A 17133-nucleotide genomic window follows, 5' to 3' on the forward strand; every position below is an offset into this window, starting at 1 on the left:
GGTTTTTCTTTTATGGGGATCATGAGGTCTGGATATCAGAGAGGAACTCTGTTTACAGAGGATGGGTGTTTGGCTGTGTGTCCATGTGAGACAGGCTGAAAGTGTACAGAAAGTGTCTATGTTCATATGCAATCCGTGTCCGTATAGACTTGACCTGAGGTGAAATGGATATTTTGTGTCAAGACTGATCATACTACTGTCTAGATATTACACTGCTCTTAAATGGCCAGCTTTCTTCATTGTACTAAGTTAATACAGTCCTTTCTTTCCAGTTATTTCACCATATAGATACACTGTGTATGTGTGAGCGACATTAAAAATGTGATTCCAACATTCATCCCAAATAATTTCCATCTGAGTCTCACAAGAGGAAATTTTAAAAATAAATTTTATATATATAAGCACATAATTACTACACACCATGAATGGTGTGGGAAGGAAGGACTTTGACTTTGACCTAATTACTAAGTTGGATTATCAAATAATGTTTCAGAAAATGTGCTATTCTTTATGAAGCATCCTATGAATATTTATTTTCAAGCTGGAAAAGTAATAATTTGTTAGATTTGCTCAGGAGGGGGCAGCGTTGTTCCATCGAATCCCAGCCATTTGCTTCAGAATTGTATGCATTTTGACAAGACCTGATTCTTAGTTACTAGTCTTGCATAGGACCAACTAAGTTAATAAAAGCCTTCAAGCTTGACAGTGTTTTTAGCATTTCTCACTTAGACGATTCTCTGTGATCGTCAGCAAAATTCACTTGGTTAAGAAAGAAAAGGGTTTTTTAAATATTTTTTTTCTAAATTATTTATTTATTTATTTATTTATTTAAACCAGTATGGCAATGAATCTTCAGCCTGATATCAATAATAAGGTAATACAATTATTGGGAATTATTTGTGTGTAAATAATTTTTTTTTAATTATGATGTGTGTTGGCTTATTTATCGCTAATTGTGAACTAAAGAAGCACAATGCCTTGCGTACATTATGTATATTAGAATCTAAAAGTGTGTGTGTGTGTGTGTGTGTGTGTGTGTGTGTGTGTGTGTGTGTGTGTGTGTGTGTATGTGAATTTGTAATGTATCATTCGACTCACTAAGTCAGTGCACAGAACTTGTTTATAGAAATTTTCCTGAGATGTCACTCTTCACAGGTCATCTGCTGTCTTCTCTTTCCCACCTCTAGAGTACTTTACCTCCCTTTCTTGTTTTCTTGCACTCTTTCTCTAAAGTGTGCTCATACTCACGCACACACACTACCCTTAACCCTTCCTCCTGAGTAATGGCTAAGTTGTAGTGCTGGTCAGCATATTGTCACCTGGGTCCCATTAACAATATTCTTGCTTCAGCACTCACCCCATCAGCTTCTGCCCCTACCCCCTTTTCACCCCGTCCCACAATCCTCGGCCTCACTCCTACAACCGTTTCTCTCTCTTTTTTTTTATCATTCAACAACAATGAAACAATGAGAATGAGCAGAAAAAAAACATTCATCGTATTTTAGTGATGCCTAAGTACCATTTCTGTAAGTGGAACTCTTTAGACATGGGTGGGTCTGGGCAGAGATGTTTGGAAAAAGACAAAGGCTGTGGGACGAGTGTGTTAGGAACGCATTGCGTGAACGAGTAAGATCCAGGCTCAGGGGCCTCGGGGCAGCTGGGCTTTGGGTCAAGGCTAGCTGCAGAAGCAGCTCTTTGTCTCAGGATCCAAACTATTGAAACGCTCTGGGGAAGGCTGCTTAACTGTGTTCTGGCAGCTTGCTGTCTGAGCTTAGGCAAAACTGAAAAAAAAACAAAAACAAGTACAGAAAGATTTTCTTTCTTTCTTTCTTTCTTTCTTTCTTTCTTTCTTTCTTTCTTTCTTTCTTTCTTTCTTTCTTTCTTTCTTTCTTTCTTTCATAAAGTTTTTTTCCAGGACATTTAATTCATGTCTTTTTTCATTTTGTTTTAATTCAGGAACACCATATCTATATGCAAACGATATTCCACTAAATCAAATCTATGTTTATTTACGTGCTCAATTTGGAGAATTGATTTTACATCTGCTTCCTTCCTGGTTTGTGGGTGAATTCAGATTTGCACCACTTGACGTCCAGGCCACGTTACTTGATGCTGCCAAGGTCTGTAACCAACAGAGGATTTAGAAATGGTTCTAGCATCTGTGAGATAGTTTTGTTGGCAATTTTGAGTTACATTGTCTCTTCAAACACATCTTAACATCTTTCACAAAACTTCTTTTTGACATTCTTTTGGCTGCTCTGATCCAGGAAAAAAACTTACGGTGAATATTCAGAAATGGTCTGTTGAGGGCACCTACCTATCAGCACCTAATTTCAACAATAAATTCCCTATAATAAAGAAAATATCTCAGGATGTGGTTCATGGAAGGCATAAGAAGCCACTACAGCCCATGGCTGGAGTGCTCACTTTCTACACTGTAGTATGCTTTCTTGATGACAGTTGTATTGCTGGTGAGTTACCAGTCGTCTGTCTCTCATCTTATTCTCAGCAAAGCAAATCATCACGTTATTGTAAAGTCACTCACTTCTTATTAAGCACCGCTGAATTGAGCCCGAGAAAGATGGTGATTTTTCCGTCAGGAGATGAGTATGGTTTGTCTGAATCCATTAAACATTTTCTCTCTCTCTCTCTCTCATCTACCACAGACTTCAGTGTCATTATTCGGTGAGGAGTGGGCCCCGTTGTACCCCATCCCCTGAATATGACATGCGCATGGCGGGACATGGCAGCTCCCTTAGAAAAAGCGGCTGTGCAATCATCTACACGCTGTAACCTTACGCCTGCCATTGTCCATTCCTCCGTCCACATTCATTTGTGTCATATGGTGGCTTTGAGTGGAGAACAAAATTATGTTTCACTGATTAAAGAGATGTGATGAGTGCACTTGGCTACTGTCAGTAGCGTGTTAGCAGCCAGTGCACGTTCCATACACTTTTGGATCACTCTTGTTCATCTTACCTGGAGATTCTCTGAGGCTGGTTTGAAAATATGTTCTAATCAGAAATAAATGTGCTGGTATGCAAATGTCCATAAACCACTGAGCATAGGTTTATTGCTGTATTTAAAAGGCACTCTTTTCTATTACACTTGGAATATTGCGTTCTTCCCTTGATTCAGGCAGTCTCTGCACAAATCCTTCTTCTGCCCTGATTTGACAGAGTATCTTAAAGCCCTAGAGTATGTGAAACTCCTGTGTCGGGGAAAGAGAGAGAGAGAGAGAGAGAGAGAGAGAGAGAAGGAATGAATCTGCGTGTGAGCTTATCTCATCGTTGACTGGCTTGACCTTGCCCCACTCTCGGTATCCTCCTGTGTTTGCGTTTCACCCAGCTGTAAAATTAGATGGAACGAGCCCACTGTAAATCAGAAATAGCAGACTGCGCTGCCCGTTCCTGTCCGAGTTTTTCGAGAGTGCCTGACCTTAAGAGTCCTCAGGCTGTTGAAGGGAAAGCTGGCCGCCTTTGGCAAAGGGTTGACAGGAAATGTGAAGTGTCTCTCGATCTGGCAGACAATCTAAATAGTGTGTGCCTTGCTATAATATTGAACGCTGAGGTCTTGTCAGTTTTATAGAAAAGTTAGCCATGTTTAGCCTTCCTGGGTTTGGAAGCAGAAGTATTTGTATCCACTGTAATTTATCTGTCAGGATTATGGCAGTATTTAGCCCAGCTCATTAACATTTTTCCTGACACAAAACATATATTAAATTTATAATCAGCATTTATAAACACATTGAAAACAAAAAAAAATCAGAACCAGAGCTCCTGGAACATCAGTATTTGGCCTGGGTGATATGGATGAACAACAGCAATAATTCTATTCAGTAAAATGATCACACTGTTCTGTTCTTCAGTCAGGTAGCAGTAACATGTTTATGTTGTTCTACTAGCTGGTAATGTTTGCTGTTTACTCCATAGCCAAAGCTGGAGAAAAATCTAGCTATAGCCTACACTCATAGGCACACAGTGCAAACCAATGTTTCCATGCAAGCTTGCTGTTCAGCTTTCTTGAAGTTATGGTGAGGGAAAATGGGTTTGGAAATTTCCTCACTGTAAAATTGGTTTGGTTGCTATACAGTGACATTATTTGCAATGTTTGCCACAAACAGTGGACTATTTTGGTGTTTCCAACTAAAAGTCTTCAGCACCAAACTTAATTTATGCTTTATTTACACTTAAATTAATCCAAGTCACTATTCTTCCCTAATATCTTCCACACATATTCCATGTTGTTGACTGTTAGATGATAAGAAGAAGCTTTTATTTGTCATATGCACACTCCAGCACAGTGAAATTCACCCTCTGCATTTAACCCATCTGAAGTAGTGAACACATGCATGCACACACACAAGTGAGCAATGAGCACACACACATACCCAGAGCAGTGGGCAGCTATGCTACAGAACCCGGGGAGCAGTTGGGAGTTAGGTGCCCTGCTCAAGGGCACTTCAGCCCAAGGCCACCCCATGTTAAGCTAACTGCATGTCTTTGAACTGTGGGGGAAACCGGAGCACCCAGAGGAAACCCACGCAGATGCAAACTCAACACAAAAAGGCCCCTGTTGGCCACTGGGCTCGAACCCAGAACCTTCTTGCTGTGAGGCAGTAGTGCTAACCACTACACCACAATGCCACCCAATGATGTTGCCCAAAGATGATGATGATGATGATAAAGACATTTTAATTAATTCATGATTTGTATTTTTATTGCCTCTGTAGCTCCATATTCCTGTTCTTGGCTGATGAAGTGGAGTCTGATGTGGTCTTCTGCTTGTGTACCCCATCTGCCTGAAGGTTCATGTTTTCTGAGATGCTTTTCTGCTTATCACAGTTGTAAAGGGTCACTATATGAGGTACTGTAGCCTTCAAGCTAAAACCAGCCTGGCCATTCTCCTCTGACCTTTCTTATCGACAAGATGTTTCTGCCTGCAGAACAGGTGCACACTGGATTTTTTTTTTCACACCATTCTCTATAATCTGTAAAACTAGAGACTCCAGTGTGGGAAACTCCCAGGAGATCAGCAAGAGATGAAATACTTAAACCAACACATTTGGCACCAATAACCATGCCACGATCAGAGTCACTGAAATTTTTATCCTGATTCTGATGTTTAATGTGAACATTAACTGAAACTTTTGACCTGACTCTGCATGATGTTACACATGAAGCTGAAACCAAATGATTGGCTGATTGGGTAAATGAGCAGGGGTACAGGTGTACAGGGTTATAGGTTCCTATAGGTTCCTAAATTAAAATGACAAATGAGTGTATTTTGATCTAGGATACATCGGAAATGAGAACTTGTAAAAATTAGTGTTGTAGCTCTGACACAGTGCTTTTGTTATTTACTCATTCTCAGAGCTAAGCACTTGTTCCAAATGACTGATTCTCAGGGACATGTCGTTTTCTAACACTGTCAGGCTTTTTCACCTTTGCAATGGCAGGCGGATGAATTTCTGTCTCTGAAATTCAGTGCAAATCTTTAGTTGCCAGTATTCACCTTCCCTCATTTCTTATTTTTAATAGCAGCATTGGTCCTTAGCCACAACAAAGGGATAAATACAAAACTCACTGTAGGTCTCAGTGGAAAGACCTTGGACATGACATGTGTCAGCGCATGATAAATTGGTTCAGTGTCTGTTCAATTTCTAATGCAAAGCTCTAGAAAGCAAGAGGGTGAAAGAGGAAGTGAGAAAGGAGGGAGGGTTGGATGTTTGGGTGAGCCGAGAGCCTCAGAGGGTGTGTTTGTTTATGTGTGTGTTTGTGTGTGGATGTGCATGAGCATGTGTGTGGACCAGATAAGACCACTGAAGTTTTGGTGCAGGTTGCTGACTTTTCACCCTTCATAGGTGCATTTTGGCAGCCAATCAGCTGTGTGATAAGGAGACAGAGAGAGGGAGGGAGAATGTGGAATGTGTGCGAGAGAGAGAGAGATGGGGAAGAATATGGCAATGAATAGGGTTTTATGACTGGGGATGACAGCTAAGTCATCCACAAGAACTAACAAACTCTCCTCTACACACACACACACACACACACACCAAACCCTTTCAGCAGCCTGTAGACACACATCCTCTGTTCTTATCTGCTTATTTATTTCTGTCTCTTTGGCATCCTCAGTCAAGGCGTCCAGAAAAAAAAGGAAATAAAAGAGGGCATGAAAAATGAGAGTGATAAATTGATGGTGTTCCAAGAGATGTGCTGCTAATAATCTTCCACTGCTAATCAGTTGTGAAGAGTTGGCCATCTGACATGGGCTGTGTACTGGGAAAGACATAATGGTGCTGGCCAAATCCAGCTTGGTCCTTAGGAGACAAACTAGTGTGTGTGTGTGTGTGTGTGTGTGTGTGTGTGTGTGTGTATATACACATGTGTATATGCTGAATAAAGAATGTGGAATGCATCCTGCACTTTTGGTTAGTGTCTTTACAATTGATCTGCGTGGGGACAAAGCTGATATTATGCTAATGGAAATCTAATCATAGAGCAAAACGTTGGTGTGAAAAGCACTGGCACATACCGTGTATAGCAGCTCAGCACTCTGTGTATAGCCCCCCACTGCTTAGCCTTTTCTTTGTTTTTTTTATTCTTATGGAAGTGGGGGTGGTGGCACACTCTACTGTTGAGTAAATGTGGAATAGGTTGAGTAGAATAAGGGAGTAGGGGAATGAGCATATTTTATTTCCTGTGTAAAATGGATCCTGACAGAATAAGGATCCTGATGGATCCTTATTCTTCTTATTGCGATGGATCTGATTTTTTCCCCACTGATACATAAATACCACTATTCAACAAATCATAGCTAACAATAATTGACAATATTTTCTACTTTATATTTTACGAAATGTAATCCCCGTGCAAGTCCAGGAAAATAAATTAAATTTACTTCCTCTTAAATCATAGGCGATTTCCTGCAAATCAACAGGAGAATTACTGCTTTACTCTAAAGTAATTGAAAGCTTTTCTCTAAACACAACCACACACTTGATCAAAGCTCTTCTATAATTATATATACTTAAAATTTATTCATTCCTCTTCAGTAACCACATTATCATTGTCATCGTGGATCCGAAGCCTATTTAGTCCTTTAATCAGTATGTGATAATAAACAAATTTTAATATTTACGTTCTTACAATGTACTGTATACTTTGTATACTGCATACCCAATATACTGTACTCTATACAGTATTTACTTCATATAAAATGTGTTATTTTAGCTGCAACTACAAAATAACATTGAGTATTGCCTGATATCAACACCCCTCCAGTGGCTTTTCCTTTAACAACTGCTATGCTTTAAAATATTTTAGCTAAAAATGTCCTACAGAAAACCAGTTGTTTTTATTCAGTTAAACTCATATAGAAAAACATATAATGATATGTTTTATATAATTATTATTTTATAATAAAGTATAAAATAAAAATACAGTAAAATCAGTCTGAACAAAAACTCTCTGAATGGTATATTTGTTACAGGATCAGATCTTATTCTCCCACTGATTTGCAGTGACTCATCTATCGAAGGGACAAGTAGATCCACACCATGCCAGCAACAGAGGCACTGACTTGTTTTCTTTATTTCGTCACTAATCTGTATATGATTGATTTATTTTTAATGCTATTTTTAGTCACGAGTTCAGCTGTAGATTGTACACACTGCTACAGAAAAGTGTGCATTAGGCATGTAATGATTCACTCAGTTCACAATTTGATTCAATTCATGATACTGGGTTCACAGTTTGATTTTCCCACAATATTTTTAAAAAGAGAAAATTAAATGAAGAAAATTTTATTACCAAATTTTATTGCCAAAAATGGAATTTATTTGCCTATTTTTATCAACTTAAATATTCCTTTTGTTAAATTTAAATGAAAAAACTTTTGTTTCATTTTCTTAATAACCAACAATAATTATTTCACCAGATTTGTCAATTGGAATAAAATATAATAGCCTGTTAACTAAAATATTCATTTTATGAAAAATGAAGGTGGCACGGTGGTGTAGTGGTTAGCGCTGTCGCCTCACAGCAAGAAGGTCCTGGGTTCGAGCCCTGGGGCCGGCGAGGGCCTTTCTGTGTGGAGTTTGCATGTTCTCCCCGTGTCCGCGTGGGTTTCCTCCGGGTGCTCCGGTTTCCCCCACAGTCCAAAGACATGCAGGTTAGGTTAACTGGTGGCTCTAAATTGACCGTAGGTGTGAATGTGAGTGTGAATGGTTGTCTGTGTCTATGTGTCAGCCCTGTGATGACCTGGCGACTTGTCCAGGGTGTACCCCGCCTTTCGCCCGTAGTCAGCTGGGATAGGCTCCAGCTTGCCTGCGACCCTGTAGAAGGATAAAGCGGCTAGAGATAATGAGATGAGATGAAAAATGAAAATAATAATAATAATAAGTAGGACCTTTCTTAATAAACATTTATGAACATACTACCTCCATTTGCTCCTCTTTTCTTTATCTTTCAACAGTCTGTAAAAAGAGAACGCTGATTTCTTGTAAAATCTATTTGTACAATCACACAACAGCTCTGCCCTATTTTAGATCTGGTTTTTGTGTTTTCATGAAGCTGTTTTAGTGCTGTGTTACATCCACCTACAATGAAGTCACATGTATTCCTGTTATTTTACATTGTTGCTGTCTAAACAACACAATTATAGCTTGGAAAAACTAAAAGATTACACAGCCTGATAATAATTGGTGGCACGATGGCATGGCAGCACAGTAGCGTAAGCAGTTAGCACTGTCACCTCACAGCAAGAAGGCTCTAGGTTCGAGCCAAGCGGCCGACGGGGTCCTTTCTGTGTGGAGTTTGCATGTTCTCCCCGTATCTCTGTGGGTTTCCTCCAGATGGGCCGGTTTCCCCCACAGTCCAAAGACATGCAGTTAGGTTAACATGGGATGGCCTTGAGCTGAAGTGCCCAAGAGTGGTGGCGTGCACGGATGCAGCAGCTTTGCTCTCCTTTGATGAACTAAATTTCTTTGTGCAGTGACAATAAAGGCATTCTATTATTGTTGCATGATATATCGTTACATGTCTCATGTGCATATGCCTCTCAGTTCCAAAATCAATCCATTCCTACTCTACCTATTTGTACACAAAAACAAGCACACTTTAGTCCTTCACTTTAGTTCATGCAAAATATATATCTGTTTGACACCTGTGAGGAAGGTTCCTTTGCTTTCCTGGGCTTTAATTGAAGGGGTGTAGAGTGCAGTGTGTGTGTGTGTGTGTGTCTGCTCATTGCTTCTCTCCTCCATGGGTCACTGACATCCAGAAAGTCCCATCCCAATCCTTACCGCTATTTACCTTCTGCCGTCCGCTGAGAATATGTTATATTGAAGTTATTTTATGCTCGGCTTACCATTCTCACTTTCACTTTTCTGCATCATGTCTCTTCAGCTCTCCTCTATTTTCCATTCTTATTTCCTCTGCAGTTGTATTCCTTCCATTTTGGAAAGGGCAGAAAGGGGGGGCATTATTTCATTTATTTCTGCTTTCTTTGAAAAAAAAATGGATCTGTCATTCTCTAAAAGCTGACAAGCTCCAATCATATTTTGCGAATGGTTTTATAGCTTTTTGAATGATCACTGCATTATTACATTATATTTGGACTCGTTCATTCTTTTACCATGTACTATCATGTACTACCATGTTGTAAATGTCCACTCATAAAAAAAACTATTAACAATAAACTAAAAATGAATATTAAGAGTTAATACATTAAAAAGAATAATACATGCAGAAAACCAAATACTGTAAAAATACTGATATTTAAGGCTTTAATGTCTAAAGCAGAACATCTTTTAAAAAGGCAAGGACATGGAATATTTACCAGGTCAGGCTGTCTTACGGTTTACTAAAAACAACAAAAAAATGTGAAAATGTAATAAAATTGAATCATTGATCAGAATCTCTAATGAAAAAAAGATAATTTTGTACTAAGTGTGAATCACATTAGGAGAATGAGGGTAATGAGCTGAAAGGCAGGTGTGTGTGTGTGTGTGTGTGTGTGTGTGTGTGTATACACATGCGCAGAATTGACCCAACAGACTGGCCTTATTAGCCTAGATCTCATCAACGCAGCCAAGTGAAGCTTGCATATAGTGAATACACACATTTACACAAGCAGTATAAATGTGTAGACAGTCCTAAATGTGTACATTTGTTTTCTCCTCTCTGTAGACAAAATAAGGCACACACACACACACTCAAGCATGTTAGCATGAAGCAAATGCTGAGTTTGCGAGTCTGAAAAGAATGGGAACTCTTTGCGTCAGCTAGGTTCAATATTTTAAAAAATATATATATTTTAGCTCTTGCACCCTTATATGAATGAACCCTCCAAAGCCTTTACCACAATAAAAGCGACAGCCACATGTTCAACGTGATCTTGCATCTCAATTTGCTTTCTTTGCTGTCATCCTCAGGACGACACGAAGCCCTTAGAACTTCCTGGTGCACTGGGTTGGAGAAAGAATCCTGAAAGCATGCTTTTGTTTTGAATGCTTCTAAAGTTCAGCTTTCTAATAAGGCTGGGGTGAATGCGCTCATCTAAATAGCGCTGCCAACACTTTTGAAGAGATATTAGAGAAGCAAATGAAAGGACAAAGATGTGCTATGGAATACAAAAGTTAATAATACTGGGGTTTGATGAATGGCCCAGCAAATGCTTCTTGATTTGGCCCTAAATTGCATAGCTTTGCAGCGTCTTAATTTATTCGCTTCCTTGTTGACTATGCAAGGTCTTAGAAATCCAGAGGACACCGTTGGTAATATATGGTAAATAATGCACGTTAGACTACACCTGTCCACTGTGTACAGTATGTCCTCGTAGATTGCGCCTCGTCCTCGTGTCCCCCTTCGCAGCCATCGTTGTATTCCTTCCCAAATGTTAGCCAGCAGGAAGACAAGCTTGAGGCGGTATAGAGGCTCACACATATCTTTTTATTGCCACATACATCAAGCGTGTTGAGACATCCAAAAGAGACTGCGTGATCCGCGCCGATCCATTAATCATCATTCATTGTATGTTAATAAATTCAGAATTTCCCCATTTACCATGCGGGCCGTTCACACGTAGCAGCAACGCAACCTTTCCAGAGCCCATAAATCACACAGCCCGAGTCATTTGACAGAGCAGCCTAAACACAGTGCTCCAGTCAGTCCCGCGGGCACAAACACATGATCTAATAGGCCTGCATCAGACCTGTGAGTCATGCCGGAGCCTGGCATGTGCCACTGATAGAAGCGCGCAGAGAACATTGTTGATCCAGGGAATAAATTGAAGCCGAAGGCCTTGTCTTTCTCCGAAGTGTGCTGTTCCAGTGGAGGCCCCTTTTGGTTGTGTTGCATTGACAGGAACACTCGGCTAATGGTGTTTCAAGGAATGTAGGACCTTATTAAATTTAATTTCCTTATTGCCATCTGCAAAGAATGGAGTGGTGGTAAGCATGCTGTCAATAATCCTTTTTATTTATAGTATCTTGAGCCACTGAGGGGAGGAGTTGGAAGCAGAGTTGGCCGAAAAGTGAGGTTGGAGCCTTTTTCAAGTTGATCAGATAGAGACCTGCTGCAGGCAGTTATGTATGACAGTTAATTACTGCCTGTGGTCCAGGGGGAGCATGCTTTTGTCTTCATTTGGCAGACAATCAAAAAACATCACCTGAAATCATAAAAGCTGTTCAAATCTTGGCATATACATTTGTGCTGAAGTAACTGTGACACATAGACAGTTTTTAAAGTATTTACCGGTATACTATCAAGGAATATGTACAGAAAGAGTCATATTTAAAGTTGAAATAAAAATTATGTGCTACCATAACAATCCACAATACAGTGTAGATGTATACTGATTATCTTTTTACCCAGGATATCCAGTAAAACATGATTGTGATTTATAAACCAGATTTGGACATTTTTGCCAAGAGAAAAATAATCTATACTGTTTCTAAAATCACCCCGGAAAATAACACCATCTCTTTTCATCATCAGATTAACTGATTAACAGCTCTCGACACAAGGGTTTCCTGTAAAACCTCAGAATTGTCAGCAGATCTTCAGTTGTGTGCTATACATGATGCAGAGGCTGTTCTATAGGGCGATTACTGAGATAATGCCATCACAAGTTAATCACCACAGCCTACGGCAGACACACTGCTGTGTTATGCAAAGCATTCCAGTGCACAATAAATGGAAATAGAGATGTTTTATGAGGAGTATAAATGTGATCTTCTCTTACTTTCTTGGAGATAACTAAGCTTTCCTCTCTCCTGGGATAGAAGAAGAACTTTACCTTAACTACTATGTGATTTATTTTCTATAGCACTAGTGTGAGGGAAAGAAAGGACAGTTTTTGTTTTTTGTTTTTTCCAAGTAAGTATTTAGTAGAATTCCCTCTGAGTAAGCTGGAGACAGAAGATGAATATTTGCCAGGAGTTGCCTTGGAAATGTAATGCATGAAAATGGCAAGTTCATCAGTTTAATCGCAAATGTCAGCATATATACTGTATGTAACCTAAAAAAATGCTTCACATGATTAGATTTTGTCATTTTCTCCTGTAGTTTCTCTTTTCCATGTATTTCAATCTGCATTTTACAATCTACTGACTTCCAAAATCAAATAGAAACGAAATTGCATTTTCAAGATTTCTATTCAACTGAAAGACTCCCACCTTCTTCTCTAACCTAATCCACTTATCAAAATAAATATTATTGTCAAATTTGCAACAGGAAATGAGTTCTCATATTGATTATCAGCATCAATCACATCAATCCCTTTCTCATCACCTGAGGTAAAAGTCACTCAAGTCAACACAAGCCTCATCATTGTCTCTTCACATGACTGATCTCTGTTCAAACTAAACTCACTGGGGAAATAACAGCCCATTCATTCAGTCAATTCTGCTTTTTATGTCATTTAAACAGTTAAAACCTTGTCCACTGTTATCTGTGTACAGTCGAGTTGTTAAGTGCTCTTCTTTGTTTTGATGATGTGATGGTGCAAGGAGCATCACAGGCATTTTGATAGCCGTTATCTGACTGTATCTCACCAACTGATTTGACCAGGATAATATCTATTTCACGATGGCATGCAACTGTACAAAAATCTACAGAAATCTTGACATCTGTTGTGTGATGAAAGCAAGGATTTAGACCTTGAAGCAGACTGATGTTTGTTCAGCTGGCTGCTTACCTAACATGACTTTTGCAGGCTAAGGCAAGGTGAGAAAGTAGCCTAAAAAAAAGTAAGTCCATGTAGTTTGTTAAATTTCTATTTGCATGTATTTAAAACATATAGAGTAGAGATGTAAAAGTATATTAGTGGCAGAAAAACATGTCACTTTTCACCAGAATTCATCCAATATCTGATGGTTTTCCCAGACTGTCTCACACAAGTGGTACAATACAGTCCCCTAAACTTCATGGAACTGACTTTAAGGATGTGAAATAATTTCACAGAGCTACATGGATTAGCATGTGCATTAGCATGTGCGATGACTGCTACATGCATTAGCATGTGCTATGACTTATTTAGAAGCACTGGTGAATGTGTTCATGCTTTGCTTTAATGTCTTTGGGGCAGTAGACTTGGGCCAAATCCAGTCGCCTAATGAGGCAGTTTTGATGGTCCCAGTCCCACAAGATTACAGAGACTTTGTCTCTTTTTTCTCTCCTCCTCCCTCATACCTCATCCAGGTCCTGCTTGAAATGCCTTAATTGATCTAATCACTCACTCAATTGGTCAGAGCCATCCGTCTCTTTCATGCCCAAGCCTCTGGACACTAGGCAATGTCTTCTGCTCCTGTGAGTCTAGTCTTCTGTAGGAAGTGAGTTTGACTTGACGATGGCTTTGCCATTATGCCCTTAACCTTGAGTGTAGCCACTGTCATTACAGAGTTGCTGGAGCTCTAAGAAATGTTGACTTTGTCACAGTGGGCCGTTCCTACGGGTGCAATAAAAAACTTCTGAATAATGGACATAATGGATCTTTGTGCTTGATGATGATGGGAGTAATTGTCATGAACTCTTCTGGTGTGATGTTTAAAGAGATGCTATTCAGAGCAGCAATACTTGTTCCTGTACATGTCAAATGTACAGGACCTTGCTACTTTCTTACCTAAGTAAGAAAAATAATGGCAGTATTTGCACTGAATAGCCCTACATTCACACTAGTAAGTGACACAGTGGCAGAAGACCATTTCATTTAGGTGAGTATGTATGACATAGCGGTGAGCATCCAAGCCAAGTGACAGCATGACAAGCCAATTTTCATCTGAGGTTTTTTTTTTTTTCAAATCTATGCAAATTATGTATGGGGGTAAATCAACACATTCAAATGACTTGCTCGTATGATACCTCGGACTAACCCTATATTGTATTTGTTCTGCCATTTTTTCAGTTTTCCATTCATAACTTTAGTTCCTACCTGCAAGTAATTCCCTTTTATTTTTGCCTTGCAAAAATGGAAGGTAAACTTAAAACCATTCTGTTTTATTCAAGCTCTCATTTAATGTGTATTCTGAAGAAAAGTAAAATGTGCTTACTTACTAAGCAGCAGAGATTGTTGGTGCCTCTGGGGAGTGTATGTAGCTTGTACAGTTAGCTTGTTTTGCTAATCTGCCATGGAAATGAGTCTAGCATGAAATCAAACTACCAATTTACACACTGATTAGTGGTTTATCTTAATTTATGTTTGGCTAGTTAGCTTTGGAAGCATTTACATTTTGTCTACTACTGTTTCCTAATGGCACTAAAAAAAAGAATATGCTAGGCAGTGCACACTGACAAGAGATAAACTACAAGCAACACAAACAATTTGTCTCTTCCTAGTGTGAATGTAGGGTCAAGCTCCTATATAACCATTAAGCTCTCTTAAAACTAAACCGATTTACTCCAAATATGTTTTTGCATAAAATTTCCTTATGTGTGTTACACAAATAAGACCTTAAGCATACATCTTCTCTTAGCCTTTCATTAAAACAGGCCACGATTCCCTAGAGATGATGCATAGGCATGATCCCAAATGTCACTGAAGAGGTGATCAAGTACACTCTCCTCATGCACTCGCCTCATTATCCCTCAATACTATCAGCCCTTTTAAGTTCCAGCATTCTTAAAGAGCAGGTAATGGCAGAGAGGGGTAAAGGGATGCAGAATTAAGCCGTTTTACACCAAAGGGTAATTTGGTTTGATGAATGTGCCGCCATGACTAACTAATAATACATATTTTAAAAGAGGGAGGTGGTGAAGGGGAGATGTAGCCGTAGCTCTGAAAAAAAAATGGCGTGGTTATTAATGGGGCTGGCCACAGTATGTCTCACACAGGGTTATGGCGCAAGGTCAAAGCGCATTTCACTGAATTAAAAGCCATTTTGAGCTATGGCACTCCTAATCAACTCGGACCTAAAGGTGCATAGCTCAGGTATAATGAGGCACCAATGAATTTAAATAAACAGGGTGAATACAGTGATTTATAAAGGCAATGTGCTAGCCTTATAGCTCGTTAGCAATGACGGATACTCTTTATTCTTTCAGGCTCCTTTACCCATAGGATTTGAGCTTTTAACCAAATAATATCCGCCAGTATTGTCGAGTGTGCATTCCAGGCGAGACACTTATCCTAGTCATTATGAAAAGTGGCGACACAATGCAAGAGTAATGGTAATGTATGCCATCTAAATAAATGATTTCTTTTTACCTCCTTTTTTTCCCCTCCTCTCGCTTTTTCCCCTGTTGTAGAACTAAGGCTTCTGCGAGACTCTAGAAGCATTTGAATTCATCTTCATATTTTATCCCAGCTCCATTTTTTCTCCTAAAAAGAGGTATAATCCTTGATTCGCAAGACGTTTTGCATTTCAAGGAACATTTTTTGCCACATTCCAGGAGATCACTTATATAAATTATAATCTTTTTTTTTTTCATAAAGTGGTCAGAGCTTATAAAAAAACCTGTAAAGTATGCTTGGTACTGTATTAATATGCTGATTAGGAACTTCCTGGAATAATCATGTTTGATGCTCACCCACTTTCATGGAGAGTAAGAATTAATTCCAGCACACTATCCCTCTGACAGCAAGGTTGAATGAATATTTTCCCCTCTTAACTTTCCTCTTTTTTCAACAAGTATTGATCTTTCTTAGTGCAATTACCAGGGTGCTTTTAGCCCTGTGCTAGGCACCGTAGCTTAAGCTAATGACCCTGCTAGCTTAGCCATGGGCAATAGCTGTGTGAAGTGGTGAAGCATGCCACCCGCTACCTCTGTTATGCCATGCCAGAGCATTAGTGACTTCATTAGACTCTTAGTTGGCCAGCCTGCCTTTTGTATCATCCTTGAAGGAGAGACAGGCCAGGCTGTGGCTTGATGCGCCTATTCTTCAAGTGCACTGTGGATGAGTGCTCCTGCAAAGATTGCCTTTCAGTTTATTCCTCCCTACCTTTATTCTTCGCAATCGCATCTTCATTCCACTTCATTCAAGGGCTGAGGTGGATGACAGTTTATTTCAAGGAAAGAACCCTTTATTTGATCCTTAGTTTTCAACAAAATTAATATCTATAATAAGTACTCTCGAGTAAGTAACCTGAACCTCCATATCCCAAATAATTGGGTAAAAGTAGACTTTTTTTCAAAAGTAAAATTATATTTTAAAGTATTTATACCAATAGCACTGAATGATTGTGTCTGATTGGTTAGAAGATGTTGAATTTTCTATAAAAGTAATTTTCTATAAAGGAGCTATTCCTATTTTTTTTTTTAAAAGTGCAATTCAAATAACAGATTTATATTACTGTGTTCTTTCTAATATATTACTGTTTCTATAGTAGTCTAACAGCTCATTCACAGGGACTTGTATGGACAAAATGCCACATAATCTAAGTTTAATAATAAACAGAATAAAAATGTACTATTATTTAATAAATAAAGATGTATAATTGTTGATATGGTGAGGTTTTCTATCAGGATATATTTATTTAACATTTATGGAAGGAGTCTCCAGAGTCACAGCTTTAACAGTTAGTGGATTCCCCACCCCAGCCCCACCCCAACCCCACAATTCAGGACTTTTGGGTTTCTTGGTGACATGACAAGCTGTGATTTTTCCTTATTGACTTCAAGACAGTGAAAAATA

Source organism: Neoarius graeffei, chromosome 24 (assembly GCF_027579695.1).
Source record: "Neoarius graeffei isolate fNeoGra1 chromosome 24, fNeoGra1.pri, whole genome shotgun sequence".
NCBI lineage: Eukaryota > Metazoa > Chordata > Actinopteri > Siluriformes > Ariidae > Neoarius > Neoarius graeffei.